This window comes from Hippocampus comes, unplaced genomic scaffold, assembly GCF_001891065.2.
Source record: "Hippocampus comes isolate QL1 unplaced genomic scaffold, H_comes_QL1_v1.1 scaffold282, whole genome shotgun sequence".
NCBI classification, from domain to species: Eukaryota; Metazoa; Chordata; class Actinopteri; order Syngnathiformes; family Syngnathidae; genus Hippocampus; species Hippocampus comes.
This window is the reverse complement of record NW_017806073.1, coordinates 69436-80323: the sequence shown is the minus strand read 5'-3', so window position 1 is coordinate 80323 and position 10888 is coordinate 69436. Positions and strand designations below refer to the sequence as shown.

General features: G+C 43.0%; 1 protein-coding gene and 1 non-coding gene across 2 annotated transcripts in view; one reads left to right on the top strand and one right to left on the bottom strand.

The window, feature by feature from the left end:
* The window catches only part of LOC109530548 (ephrin type-B receptor 1-like), a 133719-nt gene that overhangs the window by 98089 nt on the left and 24742 nt on the right, over positions 1-10888 (bottom strand). The gene's annotated exons all lie outside the window — the stretch shown is intronic.
* Positions 9709-9780, top strand: trnap-agg (transfer RNA proline (anticodon AGG)). Its single transcript has one exon. It is a non-coding gene; the product is annotated as a tRNA-Pro (tRNA).

The window sequence follows — 10888 nt, the reverse complement described above, 5'->3', positions numbered from 1 at the left end:
TGCTCACTTGACTTCGATTTGGCGAGTGTAGTCTGTCTTGCCCGCAGTCAGCCGCTGGGTACCCAACTCTCTCGCCGAGCGAGCAGGGGTTTCAATGTCTCCTTGTTTTATGGTTATTTTGTTTACATTTTTGATGGGGGGAACTTTGTCCGACCTACCGACCCTATGCTGAAATTTTATGTTACCGGAAACACACTACTTTTTTTTCTACGCCTAATATTATTGTGAGGTGTGGCTCAACGCTGTTCATATTTTACACCTCTCTTAACTGCAGCAATATGTTGTGGCCATCAGTCACCACTTAAATAAGTTCATCACCTTACTATAGCAAGTAAATACACGAGTTGTTTGTTCTCCATTGCTGTTGATTTTTAAAATGTCTGGTTTGAAGTGCTGAATGCATTATGTTTGTGTATATTTTGCAGATCACCACGGTATCACTCTGAAGTGAAATGAAGCTTTCTTTGATTTTGTTTTGTTCTTTTTTAATGTCTTTCATGTTGTGTTTATATATCCATCCACCCATCCATTTTCTGATCCACTTATCCTCACAAGGGTCGCTAATATTGTGCTGGAACCTATCCCAGCTGTCTTCGGGCAGCATGCGGGGTACACCCGAAACTGGTTGCCAGCCAATTGCAGGGCAAACATAGACGAACAACCATCGGCGCTCACACTCACACCTAGGAACAATGTAGAGTGTTCAATTAATGTGCTTGGAATGTGAGTGGAAACCTGAGTACCCAGAGAAAACCCACGCATGCACGGTGAGAACATGCAAACTCCACACAGGAAGGCCAGAGCCGGAGTCGAATATATATATATATATATAGCCACGCGGACCCCGTTTCGTCGCCGGAGACGAGTTATAAATACTCCTCGGTGCAGAGAGTGATAAGGCGCTAATTAGCAACTGTTTTGCAGCGCGTCGACAAACGCACCGAAAATGTTCACAGCTCTCCTCATCGCTGTTAGCGCGTGTAGCGCAACGCAAGGTTGCGAGCCGAGCTTCGCAGAATTTGCATACCGCACGCTATGGGCTACAATGTGCGCCGTCGATTACATGCTTCGTTGTGTACGACGTGGCGAGCTTCACTTGTTCACGCTCCAGCCTGACAAATGAAAGCCGGCCCGGCCGTTAGATGAAGATAAGAACGCTATCGTCTCGACTTTTATCGGCGTCGTTTCTCTTTCCTCGGGGCGGGATTGTTAGCGTAATTGCTACGCTACGCCAGTGAGGAGAGGGGAAGGGTACTTTTTAACCCCTGTCACACGCTTTGGCCTCTCAACGAAATCTTGACACGTTTTTGCTCATTTTCCTCAGGTGGCTGACGTGACCTCTGTCTCGTTCTTTCAGTTAAGCGTGACGAGCTCTTTGCCTGCAAAGAGATCCGAGAATGTCCGAAGCCATTTCTTTGTTCGGTCACACCCCTGAAACATGTGCAGGCCAATCAGAGCACAGCACACACCTGTAGGTTTTTTGTTTATTTGTTTTGTTTTGTTTGTTATTTGCTCTTTTAATAGTAGGTCACCGAAGGGGAAAAAAAAACGCCTTGCTACACAAAGTCGTTCAAAAACGCCTTACTGTAAAACGCCATTTGAATTTGTTTATTTATTTTTCATTTTATTTTGTGGAGAAAAATAAAAGACACTTGAGAACAGTGGAATGTTTCGTCAGAGCTTTTCTTGTGGAAAACTGGAATCAACGCGCTGAAAAAAGGTAGGAAATAGCAGAAGCAAAGGCACTGAACAATATATATACTGTACATATACATATATATGTGTTCAAAAAAAATCAATCAATGAAAACAATCAAATGTGCATCATACCAAAGTGCCACACCAAACAGTCCCAATTTGGCTTCCATATATATGTGTGATACACAAATGAATCAGATCCACATTATGTGGATGACCAAATGCGTTTTGTTCGTACCATACAAACCAGAGTTCTATTGGCATGTACGCCAACTTATAGTGGTGGGAAGAATTCACCAATAAAATGTACCTGTTCTTCAATACATCTTAACCTTCTCTAGGTTGGGTCTATGTTGCACTCTAAATGAGCTTGCATTTACAAACGTTCAGGAAACTATCATGGTTAATTGGAGCCAAGTCTAATAAGAACAAAATGTAACCTTGTTTTTCATGGTCTATCGGCATATTAGTGGGTACCATAACTGCACATCATTCTAATTAACAGCACACCCCTCTTTGTGCAAAATAGGAAATACTATCATCAGCCTAATTGCATGTGACTTATTGCAGGCTGTGGCTTGCACCTATCACCACACCTATTAAATCTATGCTGAGCCAAAACATGAAATCCAAACCATTTAATCGCTGAAGGAGCAGCAGCTAAATCTGTATGGTACTATAGATCTTAGGAAGCCTGTTAAAAGCTTGGTGAGGCCTGCATGTAATTTGACGATATCAAACTACTTCCATAACAGATGCTGAAATTGTATTACTTGGTGTGATCTACAATGGTTGCTGCAAATGATAACATTAGATCATTGTATGCTAATTACCCTTACATTCCCCCACCAAATTGCTTTGCAGTCCAAAGAGGGCCAATTAGTTCTGATGTACAGTATATGTTAGTGGATGTGTTGGTTTGTGTGCTGCATAAAAGTGCATACTGTGTGGCATGACCACCTAAAGAATGTCAGGTTTTGTGGATGAAGAACACCAACAGGGACACACAAGCATCCATGTTGACAAGGCAAACATGTTAAAGGCCTTCCTGAAGTTTCAAACATCAAACTACTCACAAAGAGACAGTTGTTGACTCATTCATGTGGATTGACACAATGTCACGAAAGGACATCTCAGTCTGGACCATTCAGAAACACTTGCACCGACACCTAATGTATGTAAGTTGCTTACCTATTTGTGTGAAAGAATAAAAAATATAAGAAATAGCTCTCAGTGCAGTTTTGAACTACAACCATGATAATGAACTCATTGTTTTTACCTTCCTGGGCTGGACAGTGTTAATCAAAACTGAACATTATTGTTTCTATCCATCCGTCCATTTTCCAATCTGCATATCCTTACAATGGTCACGGGCGTGCTGGAGCCTATCCCAGCTGTCTTCCGACAGGAGGTGGCCTACACGCTGTGAACTGGTTGCCAGCCAATCACAGGACACACATTGGCAAACAAATATCCGCGCTCATAGTCACACTTAGGGACAATTTGGAGTGCCCAATCAACCTGCCATGCATGTTTTTGGAATCTGGGAGGAAACGGGAGTACCCGGAGAAAACCCAAGCATGCATGGGAAAAACATGCAAACTCCACATGGGAAGGTCGGAGCTGGAATCGAAGTCTGCATCCCTGCACTGTGAGGTGGACGTGTTAACCAGTCGACCACCGTGCTGCCCCATTATTCTTTCTAAAGGGAGAATACTTGATACTGCTCTTATATTTGATGCAACTGCATTATGCAAGGGGTCATAATGTTTTACCAGGTGGTGTTTAATAAGAGACTGCAAAGAAAGACTACAAAGCATTCACTCTGGACTGATGCTTGGGCACCTTTTAAAAAGCCAGATTTTGCACACCCAGGCACCCTTAGCCACAAGAGCTACCCCTTGTCCAAAAATGACAGTCGTTAAGGTTCACATTCGAGGTCAGTTAATCGGCTCACCCTGACCTCTCACAAGCATGTATTCAGCAGTTTTAAAACACATTGTATCAGCAGAAAATAGGCATAACTTTAAAACATTGTGGAGAAAATTATAATTCCGCTACATGAGCAAGACAAATGCATTTTATGACATAATTTCAAGCTTTCAGGTGTTTTCATTGGAATTTTTGATCAGTTCTTAATGCCGTGACGATCCACAGCGGAGTAAAATAATAGAATAGATGCATCACTATGGAGGTGCACAACCATTCAGAATCTATAATATTAGGCTGGCATAAAGAAAAACCCGAGGAAGCACAAGTGTAGAATGCTGCGGTCAAAGTGGGGCAATGAGCACGCCATACAAAATCAATATGTTTGCTGCTTTGATATTGGGCTCCATGTGAAGTGGAAGAGGATCTGATGAAAAGCACATCGAGCAGAGACATGGCACATTACCTGATACATCTGATCTTTGACTTTGAAATCATACAGGATAATCACAATTTGTATACATTTTGCTTTCACTGACAAAAAAAAGACAAACCAAAAAACCTCTGTGGTGAACCAGGGCCTATAGTTTTGCTCAAACTAAAATGTGGTCGAGGATATTTACCAACACCAAATTCAGTTTTTAAATTCGCAGGTACACCGGGCTGAAATTTATTAACCAGCTGATTCAACATCTTTGAGAGGAGATGTGCCTTGACATGAAACTTCCAAGCAAGTCCCATGTTACTGTGACAAAAATCAAGCTGTCAAGTCAAGGTCACACAAATGTTCAAGCAAGTTGAATCAAGTTTCGGTTAAGAACGAGTCAAATCATATAAGATTGCACAGTCACAATTAGGCGAAGAAAAAAAAGTAGTGTGTTTCCGGTAACCCGACCGACCGAGAATTTCTACGTCGAAAAAAAACTTTACGGTCGGCATTTTTTTCAAACAACCCTCTACATTTTTGTGTAGAGGGTTTACATCGGTGCAAACTCTCGCGATATTCACGTTGCGCGTCGTTTGCCCTGTCGTCTGTCAACAACATTGAAACATGGCGGCGGCCACGATCTCCGACGACAGTTTAAACCGCATTTTCTGTATTACAGTCGCGTGCTCGCACCGAAATGTTAAGAAAATAGCATCCATTGATGTATCGAAAAAATTCAGCGAACAATTTGAAAAAAAAAAAAAACTTTGTCCAACCTACCGACCCTACGCTGAAATTTCATGTTACCGGAAATACACTATCTTTTTTGTTTGGCCTTACATACATTAAATTCCCACATTGGCAAATTTTCCCTCAGTTTCTTTTTTGGAGATAGTCGGCTGTCTTAACATATTTCATTCTCCACACTGCTTACCCTCACAAGGCTTGCGGGCTTGCTGGAGTCTATCCCCGCTGTCTTCGGGTAGTTGGCAGGGGACACCCTGAACTGGTTGCCAACTAATTGCAGGGCACACATGCACAACCATTCACACTCATAATCACACGACAGGGACAATTTAGAGTGTTCCATGGACCTACCAAGCAGGTTTTTGGAATATGGGAGGAAACCAGGGGATCCGGAGAAAAACACGGGAAAACATAAAAACTCCACATAGGAGTCGAACCCTGGACATCTGCACTGAGGGGCAGACATACGAACCAGTCAAACAGTGTTCAAGCACTTCATGAGGATGGGGGTGAGTGCGACCGGGCAGTAATCATGATAACTGGAGGGAGATGACTTTCGAGACTGGGATGATGGGGTTGGTTTTGAGGCATGTGGGGACAGCTTGGCTCAGTGAGGTATTGAAAATTTGAGTGAAGACATCTGTGAGCTCCTCAGCACAGTCTTTCAGGAAACAACCAGGGATGTTGTCAGGGCCTGCCGCTTTCCATGTGTTTGTCCCTCTGAAGGTCTTCTCACGCTATCCCGGGAAAGCGTCAGCACCTGGTCGCCAGGAGGAAATGGGGTTTTCTGTGCTGGGGTGTTGTTGTTCACCTCAAAGTGGGCGAAGAATTCATTCAGTTTTTTCAGTAGAGAGGAGCTGTCACAGGTCTGTGGAGAGGGCTTATAGTCCGTGATGATTTGGATCCCACGCCACAGGTTCCTGGCGTATGGTTCTCGCTTTGGGTGGGAGAGGTACCGGGTTGAAATCCCGGACGAACCCGTATTTAACTGGGACTGAATACATCAAAATAGTCTCCTGAACTTAAAATGGCACTGTGTCAAAGTCTACAGTGGGAAAAACTAGCACTATGTCACAGCAGTGTGGCTCGTTGGTCGAGGGGTATGATTCTCACTTTGGTTGTGAGAGGTCCTGGGTTCAATTCCCAGACGTTTCTTTTATTACATTTGACTCAGTAAATCTAAATAATTTTGTGAAATTGGAATGCCAAGGTGCGAGAGAGTTCAAATCCCGGACAAGCCTGAATTGAACTGTGACTGGATACATCAAAATAGTTTCATCAACTTACAATGGCAATGTGTCAAAGTGTGCAGTGGGAAAACTAGCACTCCCTGGAGTGAATGTGACTTGTTCGTCTGGGGTTATGATTCTTGTTTAGGGTGAGAGAAGTCCCGGGTTCAATTCCTGGATGTGCCCTTTATTTTTATATGAACATATATCTCCCATCTTTTTCCATTTTCAAACATTTTTGAAAAAGCTCTAGGGAGCCACTAGGGTGACGCTAAAGAACCGCATGTGGCTCCGGAGATACAGGTTGCCGAACCCAGTCTAGGGTTAGGATTCTCGTTTAGGGTGCAAGAGGTCCCAGGTTCATTTCCCGGACACGCCCTTTATTACATTTGACTCAGTAAATCGAAGTAATTTTGTGAAATTGGAATGCCAATTGGTCAAGGTCCACTCTGGTAAAAATAGCTTTGGGTTATCTTTATGTTGGTTGTGACGTACGGTTCTCACTTTGGGTGCTCGAGGTCCCAGATTCAAATCCCGGTCGAGCCCATACTTAACTGGGACTTAATAAATCAAAATTGTTGAACTGAACTTACAATGGCCATGTGTCATGTTCTACACTGAGAAAAGTAGCACTACATGACTTGTGTGTGGCTCGTTGGTCGAGGGTTATGATTCTTGCTTTGGTTGCAAGAGGTCAAATCCCAGATGAGCCCATATTTAACTGGGACTTAATAAATCAAAATAGTTTTCTGAACTTACAATCGGTATTTGTCAAAGTCTACAATGGGAAACCTTGCACAATGACACTGGTGTGTGGCTTGTTGCTCGAGGGGTGTGATTCTCGCTTCAGGTGCGAGAGGTCCTGTGTTCAAATTCCAGACGTCTCCTTTATTAAATGTGACTCAGTAAATCGAAGTCTTGAAGTGAAGTTAGAATGCCAAGAGGGAAAGGTTCACTCTGGTGAAAATAGAATTGAGTCATCTACACCTTGGTCGAGGGCTATGATTTTCGCCTCAGGTGTGAGAGAGTTCAAATCCCAGACGAGGCAGAATGTAACTGGGACTCAATACATCAAAATACTTTCCTAAACTTACAATGGCAATGTCTCAAAGTCTACAGTGGGAAAACTAGCACTATGTCACTCCAGAGTGGCTTGCTGGTCTAGGGATATGGTTTTCGCTTCGGGTGCGAGAGGTCCTGTGTTGAAATCCCAGACGAGCCCTTTATTACATGTGACTCAATAAATTGAAGTAATGAAGTGAAGTTAGGATGCCAAGAGGGAAAGGTTCACTCTGGTGAAAATCGCATTGGGTCATCGAGACTTTGGTCGAGGGCTTTGATTTTTGCCTCAGGTACGAGAGATCAAATCCCGGTCGAGGCCGAATGTAACTGGGACTTAATACATCAAAATGGTTTCCTCAACTTACAATGGCAATTTGTCAAAGTCTGCAGCGGAAAAACTAGCACTATGTCAATAGAGGTTGGTGCGTTGGTCTAGGGGTATGATTCTTGCTTAGGGTGCGAGAGATCCTGAGTTCAGTTCCCGGATGCACCCATTATTACATTTGACTCAGTAAATCAAAGTAATTTTGTGAAATTGGAATGCCAATAGGTCAAGGTCCACTCTGGTAAAAATAGCTTTGCGTCATATGCATGTTGGTCGAAGCATATGGTTCTCGCTTTGGGTGGGAGACGTACCCGGACGAACCCGTATTTAACTGGAACTGAATACATCAAAATTGTCTCCTGAACTTAAAATGGCACAGTGTTAAAGTCTACACTGGGAAAAACTAGCACTATGTTACAGCAGTGAGGCTCATTGGTCTAGGGGTATGATTCTCGCTTCGGGTGTGAGAAGTCCTAGGTTCAATTTCCGGATGAGCCCTTTATTACATGTGACTCAATAAATCAAAGTCACGAAGTGAATTTTGAATGCAAAGAGGGAAAGGTTCACTCTGGTGAAAATAGAATTGAGTCATCTACACCAGTGATTTTCAACCACTATGTAGTGTGCCACGAGAGATCGTCAGGTGTGCTGTGAGAAATTATCCAATGTCACTTTTTTAAAATTTAAAATTTTATAAAACATTGATTCATCATTTTCTGTAAATAGTATGTCATTGTCCGGTGTCCGTGCTGTAAAGACAGGGCGGGTAATTTAACATTCGTCCGTGTGGCAACACGTAGCTGATTGCCTCGTTCTCCGAGAGACTTAATGATGTACGTGAGAGGTCGTGGTGACAGTCATGGATACATTTTTAAAAAGGACAACTGCAAACTCCGAATTGGGCTCTGTACAAGATTCTGACCCGGATGAAGGCCCTAGTGTGAGTGGTGGGAAAAAGAAAGCAAAGACGGTGAGCTCAAGGCAATATAGTGAAAGCTATCTTTCGTATGGATTTACTTTCACCGGGGATGAGACGACACCTACTCCATTATGCCTGGTGTGTGGCGAGAAGCTATCCAACAGCGCCATGGTGCTGAATAAGCTTAAACGCCATCTCCAAACGAAACACCCGTCGCTTCAAAACAAGCCAACAGACTATTTTGTTCGCCTGTGTGTAAATAAAGAGAAACAGGCAACCTTGATGAGAAAAACCACAAAAGTAAATGAGGAAGCGCTGAAAGCTAGTTACCTAGTAGCCGAACTCGTTGCTAAATCAAAAAAGCCGCACACTGTGGCAGAGACATTAATACTACATGCCTGTATAGCCATTGTCAACAAGATGCTCCGCCCCGACGCAGTTAAAGAGATAGCTAAAGTCCCGCTCTCTGATAACACAATTGCCAGACGTATTGATGACATGTCTACAGACATAGAAAGCCATGTTTTGGAGAAGATACGCATCAGTAGGAAATTTGCGTTGCAAGTTGACGAGTCTCCGGATATTAGTGGACATTCTCATCTCTTGGCTAATGTCCGTTTTGTGGATGGAGATGCCATTAGAGAAAACTTCCTATTTTGCAAGGCACTGCCAGAAAAAACAACTGGAGAAGAAATTTTTCAGGTCACATCGCAATATCTGGACCAGGGAGGACTTACGTGGCAAAACTGCACAAGTGTTTGCACTGATGGAGCTGCAGCCATGGTCAGGCGCACCAAAGGCTTTGTGAGCAGTGTGAAGGAAAGAAACCCAGACCTGATTGTTACGCACTGTTTTTTGCACCGTGAGGCCCTCGTTGCTAAGACTTTACCAACAGAACTTTTCCACAACATATCTGTGTGAGCTGAGCTTTTCAAGCCTAACTTCTATAAAAACTAAAAACAGAGAGAGACTGAGAGCTGTTGAAGAAGAGCTTTGTTTTTGTCTTTCTTCTATTCCTGCCAGGATATCGGTTTTTTGTTCATCTAAACAGGCCCAGGTTTCACACTGATTGAGTATAAATAAACAGAGAAATTATATTTTAATTAAATATACTGTTCAGAGTGTCATTTTAGAACATTTTTGGTTAGTGGTGTGCTGCAACACGTGCCCTGGCTCAAAAAAGGTTGAAAAACACTGATCTACACGTTGGTCGAGGGCTATGATTTTCGCCTCAAGTGCGAGAGAGTTCAAATCCCAGACGAGGCTGAATGTAACTGGGACTCAATACATCAAAATACTGTAGTTTCCTGAACTTACAATGGCAATTTGTCAAAGTCGTCAGCGGGAAAACTAGCACTACGTGAATGGATTGTGGTTCGTTGGTCTAGGGGTATGATTCTCGCTTAGGGTGCGAGAGGTCCCGGGTTCAATTCCCGGACGAGCCCTTTATTGCATGTGACTCAGTAAATTGAAGTAATGAAGTGAAGTTAGAATGCCAAGAGGGAAAGGTGCACTCTGGTGAAAATCGCATTGGGTCATCTCGACTTTGGTCGAGGGCTTTGATTTTCACCTCACGCGCGAGAGAGTTCAAATCCCGGACGAGGCTGAATGTAACTGGGACTTAATACATCAAAATAGTTTCTTCAACTTACAATGGCAATGTGTCAAAGTCTGCAGTGAGAAAACTAGCACTACGTCAATCGAGTGTGGCTAGTTGGTATAGGGGTATGATTCTCCCCTTGGGTGCGAGAGGTCCCGGGTTCAATTCCCAGACGTACCCTTTATTACATTTGACTCAGTAAATCGAAGTCATTTTGTGAAATTGGAATGCCAACAGGTCAAGGTCCACTCTGGTAAAAATAGCTTCGGGTCATCTGCATGTTGGTCAAGGTGTACGTTTCTCGCTTCGGTTCCAAGAGGTCCCGGGTTCAAATCCTGGATAAGCCCATATTTAACTGTGACTTAATACATCCATAGTTTCCTGAACTTAAAATGGCACTGTGGCAAAGTCTACAGTGGGAAAAACTAGCACTATGTCACAGCAGTGTGGCTCGTTGGTCTAGGGCAGGGGTCGACAACCCAAAATGTTGAAAGAGCCATATTGGACAAAAAAAAAAACAAAAAAACAAATATGTCTGGAGCCGCAAAAAAAATAAAAGCCTACTATAAAACTTACAATGAAGGAAACACATGCTGTATGTATGTAGGAGACTGGACTGTCTCAGAATTGTTTATTTATTTCTTTGTTGTGTGTTCACAAACGCCCCCATGGAATTTATTTTGTGATTTCCTCGCTTGATTTTTTGTTTTGGTGCATTTTTTTCGCTTTTCTTCATGTCAGTGAAGTGAGCATTAATTTCTGTTTTTCAGAGGCTGTCTTTGAACACCTCTCGAGTCGAACGAGAAGAGAGAAGGCACGGAGTCGGACGCAGACATGTCTGGGTTTGTCGAGACTGTTAAAAGCATAAGGCCAAATAAAAAAGATCGTGTGTTTCCGGTAACATGAAATTTCAGCATCGGGTCAGTAGGTCGGAAAAGTTTTTTTTTTGGTTT